The sequence below is a fragment of the Rhinatrema bivittatum genome, chromosome 2 (genome assembly GCF_901001135.1).
Source record: "Rhinatrema bivittatum chromosome 2, aRhiBiv1.1, whole genome shotgun sequence".
In the NCBI taxonomy this organism is placed as follows: Eukaryota; Metazoa; Chordata; class Amphibia; order Gymnophiona; family Rhinatrematidae; genus Rhinatrema; species Rhinatrema bivittatum.
In genome coordinates, this window is record NC_042616.1 from 300,195,357 (window position 1) to 300,215,587 (window position 20,231).

The window sequence follows — 20,231 nt, forward strand, 5'->3', positions numbered from 1 at the left end:
TTCAAGAGGTAGCAATGTAAAAGATAGTCCTGTACCTAAATTGAAGAGGGACTTTTTTAGGTCCAGATCGGCAGGAAAAGAAGACAGCTCAAAAAGAAGAAATTGAAATTTGGAGGCCATGTGCCACCACCTCCCTCTCCATCTTGCTTTGGAGCAGAGGGTAAAGGTAGGAGATTCAGCCAAGACTGACAATATCAGAACATGGCCATAGACAGCAAAAAACAGGTGTTTGATCCTCTACATTGGTTATTGGTTCTGTGGCAATGGATACAATATTTTCAACAACTAGTTCTGAGGAAGAATCTTGTCTGGGATTTTCTGAATGAGAACTTGAAGAGCTAGTAGCTAAAGAAAGTTGTGAGGATTAGTCAATAGCATCTTAGCCTTTAGTTCATTGATGGAGGAGATATATGATGATGCAAGAGCAGGCAACAGAGGTAGACATTTTTCCTCAGGGTCCACCCTCTACCTCAACTCCAGTGGCAGCTTTAGCCTCCAGTAATATATAGAAGAGATTTTGAAAGAAATCACTAATCTGTAGGTATTTTAAAGTGAAGGAGGACCTGCATTTTGTTCAATGTATTCACTGCAGCATAGATATCAGACAAGGGAAGCAAGTGGGGGATTTCACAACCCCTGATATGCAGCACCACTTGCAGAAGCAACACCAACTAGCACTGGTATCAGGGAATGGGGACAGTACTGGTCTGAAGACCCTTTTTGCAAATGCATGTAAAAGCTAAAGGAAATGGATTGAAAAATGGAAGACTTTACCCAAGGTGATTCCAAGGCCCTTTCTGCCAGTCAGGTGGCAGGTCAGCAGTCCCCAGCCATGTGTCCAAAGCAGCAACCCACTATTGAAGAAATCAGTTGGTGTTCTGTAGCATTATCCCGTGGATAGAGGCAAGTACTATCCAAAATAGTAATGAGGAGCATCAGGGAAATGAATTCCCTTGATGACCAGCCCCAGCAGGAAGTGGAAAACATGGGATTTAATAGATTGCCCAAATTACAAAGTGCTCTGCAGAATTACATTTAGTAGGAAGGTCATCCCCATCCTGTACATCCAGTGCTGTAGTTGCATGTAGGCACAGCTCGCTAATGCAGAGGGGAGGAACATGCATATCACCAGTGATATTTGGACCAGCATCAATGATATGCACAATAAGCTTACTTTTCCCAGATGGCACACTGGTGGGACATGGCTGAGGCAGAGGCTAGCAGTAGTTATACCATGTGCAGGTGTTCTTTACTGCACATGCAGTTGATATAGAATCACCATATCTCTTAATATATATTAGCATAAGAAATATGTTGAGGGCTTTCCAGATAGATTGGAGAGTCTGGAGTCTTCAAGCACGTTTCTTTGTGACAGACAGAGGTAGAAATATGGTAATGCAATAGAAGATGGAGGCTTTCAGGGTATCTGTTGCTTTGCACACTTGCTGCAGCTGGCAATGAGGGATGGCATAGGGCTGGTGCCCAAAGACAACAGGAATCCATTCCTAAAGAACCTGAGAGAAAGTTATAGTGGGGCATTTCTATCAAAGCATGAAGGTGGGATAGCTTCTCTGTGGAAAAAGGAAGAATTCAGGATGCCTCACAAGTATCTGATTCAAGATGTTACAACTGCTGGAATTAAACCTATATGATGCTGCAGACATTTGTGGATCAGCAGATTAGGGGTGTGCATTCATTCCCTACGAATTGGGACCCCACAACGTATAGGGCCTTATTAGCTGTATTCGTGGGGGAATCGAAATATATCGCGATTCCCCACAAATACAACGAATCTTCGTCAAATTATTTGGTCACCTAGGAGCCAATTTAAACAAACTCCGAATACGAATTGATGTATAGAACGTATCGGGGGGCCCCCTTGCGAAATGCAACGTATCTGCCCCCCCCCGACGAATCCCAAATGCAACATATGGCATCCCTCTGCACATCCCTACAGCAGATACCCTTCATGATCTGTCTCTGGAAAGAGATTGCTATGAATTGTCCACTGTGGCATCATGATTGGTAAGTGATGAGACAACTGGTACAAATCCTGAAACTCTTCAAGAATGCCATTGAGGATCTGAGTTTGAGAAGCAACCTGGGTGGATCATTTCTATAGAAAATACTGTATTATGGAGGGAAAGTTATAGAACTTCTGTGAACAAGAGGGAATGGAAGCAGAGGTATTGCAGTTTCTAAACTCCTTGTAGCTGTAGGTAAAAGGAAAACTGAACCTCTCAAACAAATCAATTCATAAATTCCTGCTATAATTTTGAACACAAATGAAAAGGAGTCTCACCCTTCAGCCTCAGCATCTCAGATTCACGAAGGAGATGTTAATAGCTAAGTTTTCAGAAATAGTCATACTGTATCAGACTAAGGGTCCATCATGCCCAGCATCCTGTTTCCAACAGTAGCCAATCCAGGCCATAAGAACCTGGCAAGTACCCCAAAACTAGGTAGATCCCATGCTACTGATGCCAGTAATAAAAGTGGCTATTCCTTAAACCAACCTGATTAATAGCAGTTAATTAACTTCTCCGGTAAGAACTTATCCAAACCTTTTTGAAAGCCAGCTACATAAACTGCACTAACCACATCCTATGGCAGCAAATTCCAGAGCTTAATTGTATGTTATGTGAAAAATAATTTTCTCTGATTAGTTTTAAATGTGCTAATTGCTCTCTTCATGGAGTGCCCCCAGTCCTTCTATTATCGGAAAAAGCAAATAACCAATTCACATTTACCCATTCTAGACCTCTCATGATTTTAAAGACCTCTATCATATCCTCCCTCAGTCATCTCTTCTCCAAGCTGAATAGGCCTAACCTCATTAGCCTTTCCTCATAGGGGAGCTGTTCCATCCCCTTTATCATGCTGGTTGCCATTCTTTGTACTTTCTCCACTGTAACTATATCTTTTTTAAGATGCGGCGACCAGAAGTGTACAAACTACTCAAGGTGTGGTCTCACCATGGAGTGATACAGAGGTATCATGACATTTTCCGTTTTATTCACCATTCCCATACTAATAATTTCTAACATTCTGTTTGCTTTTTTGACTGCCGCAGCACACTGAGAAAACAATTTTAATGCATTATCCACTATGATGCCTTGATCTTTTTCCTGGGTGGTAGCTCCTAATATGGAACCTAGCATCGTGTAACTACAGCATGGATTATTTTTCTCTATATGCATCACTTTGCACTTGTACACATTCAATTTCATTTGCAATTTGGATGCCCAATCTTCCAGTTTTGCAAGGTTCTCCTGTAATGTATCACAATCTGCTTGTGATTTAACTACTCTGAATAATTTTGTAACATCTGCAAATATGATTACCTCACTTATCAGAATCTTTTTAGACCATTTATAAATATATTGAAAAGCACAGGTCCAAGTACAAATCCCTGAGTCACTCCACTGTTTACCCTTTTCCACACAGAAAATTGACCATTTACATTTAATCCTTTTCTCTGTTTCCTATCTTTTAACCAGTTTGTAATCCATGAAAGAACATCAGCTCCTATCCCATGACTTTTCAGTTTTCTTAGAAGCCTCTCTGAGGGACTTTGTCAAACGCCTTCTGAAAATTGAAATACACTACATCTACTTGTTCACCTTTATCCACATGTTTATTAACCCCTTCAAAAAAAATGAAGCAGATTTGTTAGGCAAGACTTCCCTTGGGTAAATCTATGTTGACTGTGTTCCATTAAACCATGTCTTTCTATATGCTCTTCGATTTTGATCTTTAGAATAGTTTCCCCTATTTTTCCCGGCACTGACGTCAGGATAACTGGTCTATAGCTACCCGGATCGCCCCTGGAACCCTTTTTAAATATTGGGGTTACATTGGCCACATTCTAGTCTTCAGGTACAATGGATGCTTTTAATGATAGGTTACAAATTTTAATAAATAGATCAAAAATTTAATTTTTTAGTTCCTTCAGTACCCTAGGATGCATACCATCTGGTCCAGGTGATTTTCTACTCTTTAATATGTCAATATGGCTGATTACATTTTCCAGGTTCACAGTGATTTGGTTCAGTTCATCTGACTCAACACCCTTGAAAACCATCTCCAGAACTGATATCTCCCCAACATCCTTAATAATAAACACAGAAGCAAATAATTCATTTAATCCTTCCGCAATGGCCTTACCTTCCCTAAGAGCCCCTTTAACCCCTCGGTCATATAATGGTCCAACTGACTTCCTCACTGGTTTATTGCTTCGGATATATTTAAAAAAGTTTTTATTATGAGTTTTTGCCTCTATGGCCAACTTCATTTCAAATTCTTTCTTCGACTGTCTTATCAATGTTTTACACTTAACTTGACAATGCTTATTAGGGATGTGAATCGTTTTTCAACGATTAAAATTATCGTCCGATAATTTTAATATCGTCTTAAATCGTTATAGAACACAATACAATAGAATTTCTAACGATTTATCGTTAAAAATCGTTAAATCGTGTTAGTGCGCACTAACGGGAGTTAGTGCGCACTAACAGAAAATGATACAAATTGACACTTTCCAGGTCAGTAAAGGTCAGTTAGGAATGAATATGTATTCCTATTGGCTGGCTGCCCTCTTATCTATTGATGTTACCAAGGTTCCCACTGAGGTGATGGTTGCGGGGATGGGAAATGGAAATGGAAACTCAGGAACACTAACAGAAAATGATACAAATTATTGACACTTTCCAGGTCAGTAAAGGTCAGTTAGGAATGAATATGTATTCCTATTGGCTGGCTGCCCTCTTATCTATTGATGTTACCAAGGTTCCAACTGAGGTGAGGGTTGGGGGATGGGAAATGGAAACTGTTGGTAGTTGAAAAAAAAAGTAATGTGCTCAGTCAATATGACTAGAACTTGTGCCCTATTCCTGATACCAGGGGTGTTGTGATCTTCCTGCACTCAGTGCCCTATCCCTGACACCAGGGGTGTTGTGATCTTCCTGCACACAGTGCCCTATCCCTATTAATACCAGGAGTGTTGTGATCTTCCTGCACACAGTGCCCTACCCTGATACCAGGGGTGTTGTGATCTTCCTGCACACAGTGCCCTAATCCTGATACCAGGGGTGTTGTGATCTTCCTGCACACAGTGCCCTATCCCTATTAATACCAGGAGTGTTGTGATCTTCCTGCACACACTGCCCTAACCCTGATACCAGGGGTGTTGTGATCTTCCTGCATGCAGTGCCCTATCCCGCCTGCATTACTAGTGAGAGGCTGGCTTCACAGACAGGGGGGAGCTGCCTGACCCTCACTCCTCCCCTCCCCCATGTCCCAGCCAGTGAATGGTGTGTGGGTGAGGGGGGGGGGGAGGATGGTGAGGCTGAAACAGCTCCTTCCCTGCATTACTAATGAGAGGCTGGCTTCACAGACAGGGGGGAGCTGCCTGACCCTCACTCCTCCGGGGTGTTGTGATCTTCCTGCACACAGTGCCCTAACCCTGATACCAGGGGTGTTGTGATCTTCCTGCATGCAGTGCCCTATCCTGCCTGCATTACTAGTGAGAGGCTGGCTTCACAGACAGGGGGGAGCTGCCTGACCCTCACTCATGACTTCCTCCATGTCCCAGCCAGTGAATGGTGTGTGGGTGAGGGGGGGGGGGGGAGGATGGTGAAGTCTGAGACAGCTCCCTCCCTGCATTACTAGTGAGAGGCTGGCTGCACAGACAGGGGGGAGCTGTCTGACCCTCACTCCTCCCCCCCCCATGTCCCAGCCAGTGAATGGTGTGTGGGTGAGGGGGGGGAGGATGGTGAGGCTGAAACAGCTCCTTCCCTGCATTACTAGTGAGAGGCTGGCTTCACAGACAGGGGGGAGCTGCCTGACCCTCACTCCTCCGGGGTGTTGTGATCTTCCTGCACACAGTGCCCTATCCCTGATACCAGGGGTGTTGTGATCTTCCTGCATGCAGTGCCCTATCTCTATTAATACCAGGAGTGTTGTGATCTTCCTGCACACAGTGCCCTATCCCTAATACCAGGGGTGTTGCGATCTTCCTGCACACAGTGCCCTATTCCTGATACCAGGAGTGTTGTGATCTTCCTGCACGCAGTGCACTATCCCTGATACCGGGATGTGTGCAAGAAGATCACAACACCCCCGGTAACCGGGATGGGGCACTGCATGCAGGAAGATCACAACACCCCCGGTATCAGGAATAGGGCACTGTGTGCAGGAAGATCACAACACTCCTGGTATCAGGGATAGGGTACTGTGTGCAGGAAGATCACAACACCCCTGGTATTAGGGATAGGGCACTGTGTGCAGGAAGATCACAACACCCCTGGTATCAGGGATAGGGCACTGTGTGCAGGAAGATCACAACACCCCGGAGGAGTGAGGGTCAGGCAGCTCCCCCTGTCTGTGAAGCCAGCCTCTCACTAGTAATGCAGGGAGGGAGCTGTCTCAGCCTCACCATCCTCCCCCCCCTCACCCACACACCATTCACTGGCTGGGACATGGGGGAGGGGAGGAGTGAGGGTCAGGCAGCTCCCCCCTGTCTGTGAAGCCAGCTTCTCACTAGTAATGCAGGGAGGGAGCTGTCTCACCCTTCACCATCCTCCTCCCCCCCCCTCACCCAAACACCATTCACTTTCTGGGACTTGGGGGAAGGGACGAGTGAGAGACAGGCAGCTCCCCCCTGTCTGTGAAGCCAGCCTCTCACTAATAATGCAGGGAGGGAGCTGTCTCCGCCTTCACCATCCTCCCCCCCCCCCCCCTCACCCACACACCATTCACTTGCTGGGACTTGGGGGAAGGGAGGATTGAGGGACAGGCAGCTCCCCCCTGTCTGTGAAGCCAGCCTCTCACTAGTAATGCAGGGGGAGCTGTCTCAGCCTCACCATCCTCCCCCCCTCACCCACACATCATTCACTGGCTGGGACATGGGGGGAGGGGAGGAGTGAGGGTCAGGCAGCTCCCCCCAGTCTGTGAAGCCAGCTTCTCACTAGTAATGCAGGGAGGGAGCTGTCTCACCCTTCACCATCCTCCTCCCCCCCCCTCACCCACACACCATTCACTTGCTGGGACTTGGGGGAAGGGAGGAGTGAGGGACAGGCAGCTCCCCCCTGTCTGTGAAGCCAGCCTCTCACTAATAATGCAGGGAGGGAGCTGTCTCCGCCTTCACCATCCTCCCACCCCCCACTCACCCACACACCATTCACTTGCTGGGACTTGGGGGAAGGGAGGAGCGAGGGTCAGGCAGCTCCCCCCTGTCTGTGAAGCCAGCCTCTCACTAGGAATGCAGGCGGGATAGGGCACTGCATGCAGGAAGATCACAACACCCCTGGTGTCAGGATGAGGGCACTGTATGCAGGAAGATCACAACAATCCTAGTATTAATAGGGATAGGGCACTGTGTGCAGGAAGATCACAACACCCCTGGTATCAGGGATAGGGCACTGTGTGCAGGAAGATCACAACACCCCAGAGGAGTGAGGGTCAGGCAGCTCCCCCCTGTCTGTGAAGCCAGCCTCTCACTAGTAATGCAGGGAGGGAGCTGTCTCAGCCTCACCATCCTCACCCCCCCCCCCCCTCACCCACACACCATTCACTGGCTGGGACATGGGGCAGGGGAGGAGTGAGGGTCAGGCAGCTCCCCCCTGTCTGTGAAGCCAGCCTCTCACTAATAATGCAGGGAGGGAGCTGTCTCCACCTTCACCATCCTCCCACCCCCCACTCATCCACACACCATTCACTTGCTGGGACTTGGGGGAAGGGAGGAGTGAGGGACAGGCAGCTCCCCCCTGTCTGTGAAGCCAGCCTCTCACTAGTAATGCAGGGAAGGAGCTGTTTCAGCCTCACCATCCTCCCACCCCCCACTCATCCACACACCATTCACTTGCTGGGACTTGGGGGAAGGGAGGAGTGAGGGACAGGCAGCTCCCCCCTGTCTGTGAAGCCAGCCTCTCACTAGTAATGCAGGGAAGGAGCTGTTTCAGCCTCACCATCCTCCCCCCCCCCTCACCCACACACCATTCACTGGCTGGGACTTGGGGGAAGGGAGGAGTGAGGGACAGGCAGCTCCCCCCTGTCTGTGAAGCCAGCCTCTCACTAGTAATGCAGGGAAGGAGCTGTTTCAGCCTCACCATCCTCCCACCCCCCACTCATCCACACACCATTCACTTGCTGGGACTTGGGGGAAGGGAGGAGTGAGGGACAGGCAGCTCCCCCCTGTCTGTGAAGCCAGCCTCTCACTAGTAATGCAGGGAAGGAGCTGTTTCAGCCTCACCATCCTCCCCCCCCCCTCACCCACACACCATTCACTGGCTGGGACTTGGGGGAAGGGAGGAGTGAGGGACAGGCAGCTCCCCCCTGTCTGTGAAGCCAGCCTCTCACTAGTAATGCAGGGAAGGAGCTGTTTCAGCCTCACCATCCTCCCCCCCCCCCTCACCCACACACCATTCACTGGCTGGGACATGGGGGAAGTCAGGAGCGAGGGTCAGGCAGCTCCCCCCTGTCTGTGAAGCCAGCCTCTCACTAGTAATGCAGGCGGGATAGGGCACTGCATGCAGGAAGATCACAACACCCCTCATGTCAGGATTAGGGCACTGTATGCAGGAAGATCACAACACTCCTAGTATTAATAGGGATAGGGCACTGTGTGCAGGAAGATCACAACACTCCTGGTATTAATAGGGATAGGGCACTGTGTGCAGGAAGATCACAACACTCCTGGTATTAATAGGGATAGGGCACTGTGTGCAGGAAGATCACAACACTCCTGGTATTAATAGGGATAGGGCATTGTGTGCAGGAAGATCACAACACCCCTGGTATCAGGGTTAGGGCACTGTGTGCAGGAAGATCACAACACTCCTGGTATTAATAGGGATAGGGCACTGTGTGCACGAAGATCACAACACCCCTGGTGTCAGGGTTAGGGCACTGTGTGCAGGAAGATCACAACACCCCTGGTATCAGGGTTAGGGCACTGTGTGCAGGAAGATCACAACACTCCTGGTATTAATAGGGATAGGGCACTGTGTGCAGGAAGATCACAACACCCCTGGTGTCAGGGTTAGGGCACTGTGTGCAGGAAGATCACAACACTCCTGGTATTAATAGGGATTGGCACTGTGTGCAGGAAGATCACAACACCCCTGGTGTCAGGGTTAGGGCACTGTGTGCAGGAAGATCACAACACTCCTGGTATTAATCGGGATAAGGCACTGTGTGCAGGAAGATCACAACACCCCTGGTATCAGGGTTAGGGCACTGTGTGCAGGAAGATCACAACACTCCTGGTATTAATAGGGATAGGGCACTGTGTGCACGAAGATCACAGCACCCCTGGTGTCAGGGTTAGGGCACTGTGTGCAGAAAGATCGCAACACCCCTGGTGTCAGGGTTATGGCACTTTGTGCAGGAAGATCACAACACCCCTGGTATCAGGGTTAGGGCACTGTGTGCAGGAAAATCACAACACTCCTGGTATTAATAGGGATAGGGCACTGTGTACAGGAAGATCACAACACCCCTGGTGTCAGGGTTAGGGCACTGTGTGCAGGAAGATCACAACACCCCTGGTATCAGGTTAGGACACAAGTTCTAGTCACATTGACTGATCACATTACTTTTTTTGTCAAGCTACCAACTGTTTCCATTTCCCATCCCCCATATATTGTCAGTGGGTACCTTGGTAACATGAATAAATAAGAGGGCAGCCAATAGGAATACATATTCTTTCCTAAACTGACCTTAACTGACCTGAAAAGTGTCAAATTGTATCATTTTCTGTTAGTGCGCACTAACAATGGTTAGTGCGCACTAACTCCCGTTAGTGCGCACTAATCGGAAAAAACGATTTTTAACTATTTTTTAACTAAATAATCGTGCCAAACACGATTTTCTTCTCCTGCCAGACGATTTCAATCGTTAAGACGATAGGGGACACGATTCACATCCCTAATGCTTATGTTTTATCCTATTTTCTTCAGATGGATCCTTCTTCCAATTTTTGAAGAATGTTTTTTTGGCTAAAATAGCCTCTTTCACCTCACCTTTTAACCATGACGTTAATCGTTTTGCCTTCATTCCACCTTTCTTAAAATGTGGAATATATATGGACTGTGCCTCTAGGATTGTATTTTTAAACAATGTCCAAGCCTGTTGAAAACTTTTAACCTTTGCAGCTGCACCTTTCAGTTTTTTTTCTAACTATTTTCCACATTTTATCAAAGTTTCCCTTTTGAAAGTTTAGTGTTAGGGCTGTAGATTTACTTATTGTCCCCCTTCCAGTTATTAGTTTAAATTTGATCATGTTATGATCACTGTTGCCAAGTGCCCCCCACCATTACCTCTCTCACCAAATCCTGCGTTCCACTAAGAATTAAATCTAAAATAGCTCCTTCTCTTGTTGGTTCATGAACCAATTGCTACATGAAGCAGTCATTTATTACATCCAGGAACTTTATGTCTCTAGCAAGTCCTGATGTTACATTTACCCAGTCAATATTGGGGTGATTGAAATCTCACTAAAAAGACATCATGCAACTGTAATTTTTCTTAGTCAATGTGCTATTATTTATAGGACCATCATAACACCTGCGGGCATACCAGCATATTTTAGCTTAAGGTCTTGCCACTTCAGGTCGTGTTTAATCATTGGCCCAAGTCCTTTATTCTTTTTTGCATATTTTTAGTATTTTTGTAAAAATCTGTATCGGGGTGATACCTTCCTTGGCGTGGCTCAAACTTGCAAAGAAACATGGTTATTTAAAGTCCAGTCCGACGCGCGTTTCGCATCGCTGCTTCAGGGACTGTAACAAAACACCGCTTCTGTATTTAATGACTGACAGGAATATTGCTGCCCCGTTACTTATTTATTTGCTTTCCATTTACTTGCTTTCCGACCTTGCCGCCGTTTCCTCTTACCGGCGTCTTTTCTTATCATTTTTGGGGAGAGGAGAAAGGGCACATAAACCTCCCCTCCAAACCCACCCCAACCCTTCAAATTTAATTAATTGCAGACCCCCCCACCCCCACAACCCCCCAAGACTTGCCTGACCCTCCCCTCTAAGACTTACCAAAAGTCCCTGGTGGTCCAGCGGGGTCCCTGGAACAATCTCCCCCTCTCAGGCCATTGACTGCCACTAATCAAAATGGCGCCGATGGCCCTTTACCCTTAGCTTATGACAGGGGCTCTCGGTTCCATTGGTTGGCCCCTGTCACATGGTAGGAGCAATGGATGGCCTGCGCCAAGTTAAAGTTGAAGATTTAAAGACCCTGCAGTGGGTGAATACAGCAGCTTCACAATACTGTTATACATTTCTAGCAACTTAAAGCAACTGGTGCTATAGCATAAACTGGTGTAAATATTTAATAGAAGAAGACCAAGGTAGTTTTGTTATTGAACTCCTGATGGTTACTGTTGGGTATTATGGGGATATTGTGCTGGGCCAAGGAACATGCAGTGGTATCTCACAACTCTGATTTTAGCAGCAAGCAGCCCCACTCACACACATACAGTATAGGAACAGAACCGAATCCAACTACCGTAGAAAAAATCATATAAAGAAGCAGAACAAGATAGTCACCGAGAGGACACACATTGCTACAATTTTGACAGTGCCTTGTACAGATATTCAACAATTAGTGACTTACTTTAATTTGTGTTTGATTATAGAAAAACCAGCATGAGCATAACTTATTTGTGTCACATAGCACATGCTGATTATTCCATTTAAGGTCATCTAGTACACACGCACACACACTCATTTCACCTCATGCCATTTTTATTTTACCTAAATATTCATTTCTTCCTTATTAAGTCATAATAACTATTACATGTTGCTACTGTGGCTGTGGTCACATAGACATATTTTGGGGGTTCTTATAAAAAGCGAGCCTCAGACATGGTGAACTCCAAACAAATGATAATTAACTATGAAAAGAAGAGCAAGGAAACTTCAACCATAAAATTACAACTACTAAGGCAGATAAATCTTCCAGCAATGTCTTGCACTACCAGTGTCTGTGGATCTGATGATTGCAGTGCAACAGAAGTGACTATCATCATATTAGTGTTCTTAACACTGATATGGTTTCTACCTGTTCTGTTCTGTTTCTAGTAATATTGCTTATGGCGTCCATTTGAGTGTGAAAGATAGCAGATCCTGTACCTTAGGGCTAGTAATTTTGTGTTGATAGATATGCAGAATTATTAGTTGAATACTTACTGAATGTGACAGTAAAAGGTAGCAGTGAAATCCAATGAGGATGATGGACTTGAAAATTGAAAGAATTTGGAGTTTTAGAGTTATATTTCCTACCTATAAGATGCCATTTTTCAGCTTATTGAATGGTATATTCACAAAGACGGCAACTTTCAAAGGGCATGTGGGTACACTTTAATGCATGTGTATCGGCGCATGCCCAGAGATGCGGTGATTTTATAACATACGCACACATATACAAGTACAATATAAAATAGCCTTGGCATGCATATGTGTGCGCCTAATTTTGGAAGTAGGTGTGCCAAACTGCACAAATTGGATTTCTGCTGAATAAGTCAGGTAATTTTATAACCGGCGCGCATCCACACCAATGCCAGTTTCACCAGTTTGTCCATTAGTTTGCCAAGTGTAGAGAGAGGTTCATCAAACCCCTTTAGTTTAATAGCCTCTACTCCTCCCAATTAAACCAGACCCTATAAACTCCCCAGGACTGGCTTCTTAACATTTTTTACACTTATATCTCCTCCATATCAGAAGTAAATTTACGTGGCACTAGACCTGGGTGTGCATGCATATTCTTGGCACTGCCAGGACCAATCGTGCCCCGCCTATATCACGCCTCTTTTTGATTCTGTGAGAGATGTGCACACAGCAGGAGATAACATGCAGAGATAGGTAGCTTTTAAAATATGGCAGATGTGTGTAAGCCCTACATGCACATGCATCTCCTAGTTTTGGCACGCGCTGGGCTTTTAAAATTCACCTTTAAATGTCTTGACCCTTCACAGTCAGTAATTACAAATAAATTTCATAGAAAAGTGCAAACTTTTTTTTTATTTTATAAGGGAGCAATTTTCAAACTGTCTGTATTGGGAAAAATTCCATGGTTACCTTTACCTAGGAACTTTGAACTAATATTCAAAGAGAAAGTATACTCGTACTCTCAATTTGATACACAGTGTTGGTACAAAATAATGGCATCTGCTTTTTGTGTGGATACCTTTTTTCATGGAAAATAATATGAATAAATTTGAAAATGCAACATATGTGCTTTTGTTTTCTCCTCCCACCTAAACACAGCCTAACCATGCTTCATTTAAAATAAGATAAAAGTACATACATTGTGCAATAATGCATGTACTTGTCACTAGGTTGAGAGATGTCAATTTTCAGGTAGTTAGCCAATTTACATGTTCACATCTTTATTTCCCAGCATAGATAGCTTTGGAAATTATAATCTAAAGAATTTCTAATTATTTTCAAGGTACATCTCAGTAGAAATAAAAGTCAATTATGTTTCGGGAGATATATTTTTATTAATTTAACCTAATAGAGTTCATGATGCATACTAGGTAGGGATGTGAATCGTTTTTTGACGATTTAAAAAAATCGTCAGATTTTTTTAAATTGTCAAAAATCGTTAGAGTCACGATACAATAGAAATTCCCCCAATTTATCGTGAAAAATCGTAAATCGGGGGAGGGCGGGAAAACCAGCACACCAAAACAACCCCTAAACCCACCCGACCCTATAAAACAAATCCTTTACCCTCCCCCACCCTCCCGAACCTCCCCAAAATGTTTTAAATTACCTGGTGGTCCAGTGGGGGGGTCCCAGCATGATCTCCCGCTCTCAAGCCATCGGCGCCATTTTGGCTGCCACTAATAAAAATGGCGCCGATGGCCCGATAAAAAATAACCCCACCCGACCCTTTAAACTGACCCCCTTAGCCTCCCCCATCCTCCCGACCCCCCCCAAAACCTTTTAAAATTACCTGGTGGTCCAGTGGGGGCACGTGGAGCAATCTCCCATTCTTGGGCCATCGGCTGCCACTAATAAAAATGGCGCCGATGGCCCTTTGCCCTTACCATGTGACAGGGTATCCGTGCCATTGGCCAGCCCCTGTCACATGGTAGGAGCACTGGATGGCCGGCACCATGTTTAAAGATGGCGCCATCTTTAAACATGCAGGTGTATAATCAGCTGCCTCCTCATCTTATGTGGTTTTGGCACACACCAGCCTACCTGCTCAGGTTTTGTGCTGCTGTATGTGTTAAGATTCCGGCCCGTGGGGTCCGCGGCCAGTCCCCCTACCTGCCATGTGGTTGTCTGGCGCCCCCCGTGGGCGTCTGTCCTGGTCAGCGCCTTCTCGCGGCACTCCCTATGCGAGGGAGATGCCGATGACTTCAAGTTCTTGGGTCCTCCCCTTTAAGCGCGCACGCACGCAGGGGCAGGCAATTTAAAGGGACCAGCGTGGGAAGGATGGCTCCACCCCAGAGATGACATCAGATGCTCTCTGGTATTTAAACCTGAGATGGCTTTTATTCTTTGCCTTGCAACGGGTTGTCTCTTTAGAGGTTCTAGTTGCTTGTCCCTTCCTTGTGCTTCGTTCCAGCTCCAGCCTTGTTCCTGCTCCAGCTTCATTCCGGTTTGCTCCTGCTATCCACTTGTTCCAGATTTGCCTCTGTTCCAGCCTGTCCTTGAGTCCGGCTCGGTTCCAGCTTGGTCCTATCTCCTGTTCTGTCTTCTCCTGCTCCTGTTCCTGCTTCCCCTTGGCTTGTCTTCCTGGCTCCTGACTCGGTACGTCCTTGGATCTTCTGCTTCACTGCCTGCCTTGACTAGGACTTCTTCTTGGACTCTTTTCTCCAGTAGGCTCACCTAAGTCCAAGCAGCTCGGGTCCCCAAGGGCTCCTCCCGGGGGGGATCTCAGACTTCCAATGGTGAAGATCCTGTTGGTCTCCTGGCTCCGACTCGTCTCTCGGCTCAGGACGTCTGGAACACTCCTCCTACTCCTGTCTTCAGTAGGCCTCACCTAAGTCCAAGAGGCTTGGTCCCCAAGGGCTCCTCTCGGGGGGGATCTCGGGCTTCCAGTGGTGAAGCTCTCATTAGGTCTCTGGGCCTTGATCCGCCTCCCGGATACAATCCTCACTATGGACCTTTCCGCAGCACATTCTCAACATCTTCTAGCTGGCTCAAGGGTCTACGAACACAAGAGTTTTTAAGGCCATGGACCTGACGGACCTTGCTGGCCTTCAGGCCATTCCTGGTATTGCCCATCAGCTGCAGCAACAACATTGCTTAGATGTCCTGGCGGCGACAGTAGAGAAACTGACAAACTGCTTGGACTCCACTCCTCTGGTAGTACCCCCTTCTCCCATTCTGGTTCCCAGCCCTGGACCAGTGGCCTCCACGCAGCTACCAGCTCCATCCCGGTACTCAGGTGAAGCTAAACAATGCCCTGGGTTCCTTAACCAATGCTACATATGATTTACACTACTGCCCTCACAGTTCCCGTCGGATCTGGTGAAGACCAGTTATATTGTATCATTGTTGGATGGTAGGGCTTTGGCCTGGGCCTCTCCATTATGGAAATGCAATGATCCAATCCTTGGAAACTTGCAACAGTTTGTGTCCACATTTAAACATGTGTTTGATGAGCCACTTCATAAATCCACGGCAGCTGTCGAATTGTTGTGGCTATGCTAGGGCTCCCATCCTCTGGCCAAATATGCGGTTGAATTCCTCACATTGGCAACCAAGCTGGATTGGAGGGAGGACAGTCTTCACAGCATCTTCTTGGAAGGATTGTTCTCGCGCATTAAAGATGAGCTAGTGGCCAGGGATCTTCCGGATGACCTGGATGGCATGATAGACCTGGCTGGAAATGTCGACCGACAGCTCCAACAATGATTTCAAGAAGGGAGGTTGGTTCAAAGACCGGTTAACCTGGCACCTGCATTCTCTCGACCCATGTCTTCTCCTTTGGTTTCTACAGACAGCCAAGGGGTGGGGCCCATGCAATTGGGATGAAGCTCTCTTTCCCAGGAGGAAAAGAGATGTCGACGCTCCCTAGGCCTTTGCCTATATTGTGGGAATAAAGGGCATTTCTTAGCCCAATGTGGTGAACGGCCAGAAAACGCCAGGACCTAGGCGTCATCAGGGAACTGACTCTAGGTTGCATTAATCCTGCTCCTCAATGTACCGTACCAGTTACCCTCAAATACCTTGGTGGTTCCTTTGCCACTTTGGCTTTTGTTGACTCTGGAGCTGGAGGAAATTTTATTCTCACTGACCTCGTTCAGCAACTCCAGCTTGCGATACAACCTTGTTTCCCTCCACTCCAAATTTCTTCGATTCATGGAACTCCCCTCCTGGGGAGCATCTCTATCAGCACCAAGCCTCTAACTCTCCTTACAGGACTCCTGCACACTGAAGAGATTTCATTCCTTGTACTAGAGAGAGCTATTCATCCTATCGTCTTGGGCTTGCCTTGGCTCCAGAAACACTCCCCGGTTACCCACTGGGCTATCCTTCAAATCCCGCCCTGGAGTCAGCCTGCTTTACCTCATGCCTGGCTACAGTCCTGTGCCCCTGTGTCCCGCTTTTGACTACACCTTTGACCATAACCAAACACTATCTGGACTACATGGATGTCTTTTCTAAGGAAAAAGCCAAACTCCTCCCTGAACATCGGCCCTTCGATTGTGCCATAAACCTGTTGCCGGGCACCAGACCCCCCAGAGGGCATATATATCCCTTGTCACTTCCAAAGACCCGAGCTATGTCTAGCTACATCCAGGAAAACTTAGATTGTGGCTTCATCACACCTTCCACTTCTCCTTCAGGAGCCAGATTCTTTTTTGTTGCATAGCACTTAGACTCTTTATCGACTACCGTGGCCTCAACACCATCACGTGACATGACAGATATCTGTTGCCGCTGATTCCAGAACTTCTAGACCGGCTGCAGGGAGCCAAGATTTTCACCAAGCTTGACCCCCTGGGTGCATACAACCTCATAAGAATACGTCCAGGTGATGAATGGAAAACAGCATTCAATACTCGAGCCAGGCACTATGAGTATCTGGTCATGCCATTCGGCTTATGCAATGCCCCTGCAGTTTTCCAAAACCTAATGAATGAAGTGTTAAGAGATATGCTACACACTTCCATCATCGTATATTTAGATGATGTATTGATTTCTTCCAAGGACCTCGCTACGCATCGCCTACACGTTCGGAGAGTGTTACAAAAACTCCGAGACAACCGTCTCTTTGCCAAATTGGAAAAGTGCCAGTTTCAACAGGAATCCCTGCCCTTCCTTGGATACATTGTATCTTCTACAGGCTTCCACATGGATCCAGACAAGGTGGCAGCCATTAAGGATTGGCCTCAACCAGTGGGGGTTAAAGTTCTTCAACGCTTCCTTGGGTTCGCTAAATTTTACCACCTCTGTGAGTAATGCGGTAGCATTACTCACAGAGGGTGGTTCCACTCACCGCCCTTACTAAGAAAGGAGTGGATGCTAAGAATTGGTCTCTGGCAGCACAATTTGCCTTCCAGGATTTGAAAAAAGCCTTCCTTCTGGATACATGTCTACATCATCCAGATCCACAGCATCATTTCATTGTGGAGGTAGACGCATCTGATTTTGTGGTAGGGGCTGTCCTTAGCTAAGTATCCAATAAAGGCAAATCATTACCATGTTCCTATTTCTTTCGGAACTTCTCATCAGCTGAGAAGAATTATGGCATAGGGGACAAGGAGCTATTGGCCATTAAGTTGGCATTCGAAGAATGGCGTAAGTGGCTGGAAGGGGCCCAACACCCAATTATTGTCTATATGAATCACAAGAATCTAGAGTTTTTGTGTCAAGCTCAACACCTCAATCCACGACAAGCTCGATGGTCCCTATTTTTCAGTCAGTTCAACTTTTCCCTCTGCTACAGACCAGCTTCTAAGAATGTTCGGGCAGATGCCCTGTCCCATACCAGTGAGACAGAGGATGCTCCTAACCCTCCTCTATACATCTTGGACCCAGCTAAAGTCCTCATTGCGGCTTTCGAGGTAGTTCGCATGGGTAGAACTGTGGTGCCTATTTGCCTATGGAGGAAAGTTTTGTCATGGGCTCATGACTCCTTGACTGCAGGACATCCTGGAGCAGCTCGCACATTGGAACTACTAACCAGATACTACTGGTGGCCTCAGGTTAAGAAGGATGTGCAACTATATGTCGGCTCTTGTCTTACTTGTGCTAGACAAAAACCCTTACCTGGTCACCCCTGGGGGCCCCTCCAACTTTTACCCATTCCAACAGAGCCATGAACTCATCTGTCTACTGACTTTATAGTGGACTTACCATCTTCGGAAGGGAAGACCATGATAAGGGTTACAGTTGATAGATTTTCCAAGATGGCCCACTTCATGCCTCTACCCAAGCTGCCGACTGCCCTTGAACTGGCGCAACTCTTTATCCTACATATATTCCGTATCCATGGACTGCCACTCCATATTGCCTCTGACTGAGGTTTGCAGTTCACGGCCAAGTACTGGATATCACTTTGTAAAAAGTTCGGGGCCCAATTGGACTTTACTACAGCACAAGGCAACGGCCAAGCAGAGTGTACTAATTGGACCTTGAAAGCGTTTCTCCGAGATTTTGTAGGAGACAAGCTAAACGACTGGGTGGCCTTACTGCCTTGGGCAGAATACTTGTATAACCGTCATCATCATTCAGCCACCAGTCTATCTCCTTTTTAATTAGTTTACGGGAAACAACTCAAGCCTCCTCTGCCCTTGCCTCTGATTGTGCCATCCCCTGTGGTGCAACTGACAGCTCAACAGTTATGAGATCTTTGGGGACCAATCAGAAGAAGTTACAACAGACTGTGGTTGCCACAAAGAAACAACCAGACAGACTGCAACGTCCTGCTCCTGTATTTCTTCCAGGAGATAAGGTTTGGTTGAGCACCAAGAACATTCGGTTACGAACCCCCTCCATGCGGCTAGCAACTAAGTTTATTGGTCCCTTTGTCATCACAGAATGAGTAGGCACAGTTTCCTATCACCTACGACTTCCATCCACATTAAGGATTCACAATGTGTTTCACATATCTCTGCTCAAACCTTTGGTTTTTTCAGTCTTCCACAACAGACCCCCTGAACCCATCAAGACTTTGCAAGAGAAGAAACCATCTATCAAGTACAGGATGTCCTAGACGTATAGTTCTTCCACAGGTGATAGGAGTATCTTCTCTCTTGGGAGGGTTGTGGTCCTGAGGAGAACATGTGGGAGCCCACCTCCAATATTCTGGACAAGAATCTTCTCTGCCAGTTCCATCTAGATCATTCTTCCAAACCCAGACCCCGAGGGAGGGGGCGTACTCTTAAGATTCCGGCCCGCAGGGGTCCGCGGCCGCTCCCAGTACCTGCCACATTGTCTGGCACTCCCCACGGGCATCTGGCCTGGTCGGGGCCTTCTCGCAGCGCTCCCTATGCGAGGGAGATGCCGCCAACTTCAAGTTCTTGGGTCCGCCCTTTTAGGTGCACGCGCGTGCAGGGGCAAGAAATTTAAAGGGACCAGCATGGGAAAGATGGCTCCGCCCCAGAGATGACATCAGACACTCTCTGGTATTTAAACCTGACTGCCAGCTTTATTCTTTGCCTTGCAACGGGTGGTCTCTTTAGAGGTTATAGTTGCTTGTCCCTTCCTTGTGCTTCGTTCCAGCTCCAGCTTTGTTCTTGCTTCAGCTTCGTTCCAGTTTGCTCCTGCTATCAGCTTGTTCCAGATTTGCCTCTGTTCCAGCCTGTCCTTGAGTCCGGCTCGGTTCCAGCTTGGTCCTGTCTCCTGTTTCGTCTTCTCCTGCTCCTGTTCCTGCTTCCCCTTGGCTTGTCTTCCTGGCTCCTGACTCGGTACATCCTTGGATTTCTGTTTTGCTGCCTGCCTTGACTCGGACTTCTTCTCGGACTCTCTTCTCCAGGAAGCCTCACCTAAGTCAAAGCAGCTCGGACCTCCAAGGGCTTCTCCCGGGGGATCTCGGGCTTCCAGTGGTGAAGATCCTGTTGGTCTCCTGGCTCCGACTTGTCTCTTGGCTCAGTACTTCTGGGACACTCCTTGTACTCCTGTCTTCAGTAGGCCTCACCTAAGTCCAAGCGGCTCGGGTCCCCAAGGGTCCTCTCAGGGGGATCTCAGGCTTCCAGTGGTGAAGCTCTTGTTAGGTCTCCAGGTCTTGATCCGTCTCCTGGCTACAATCCT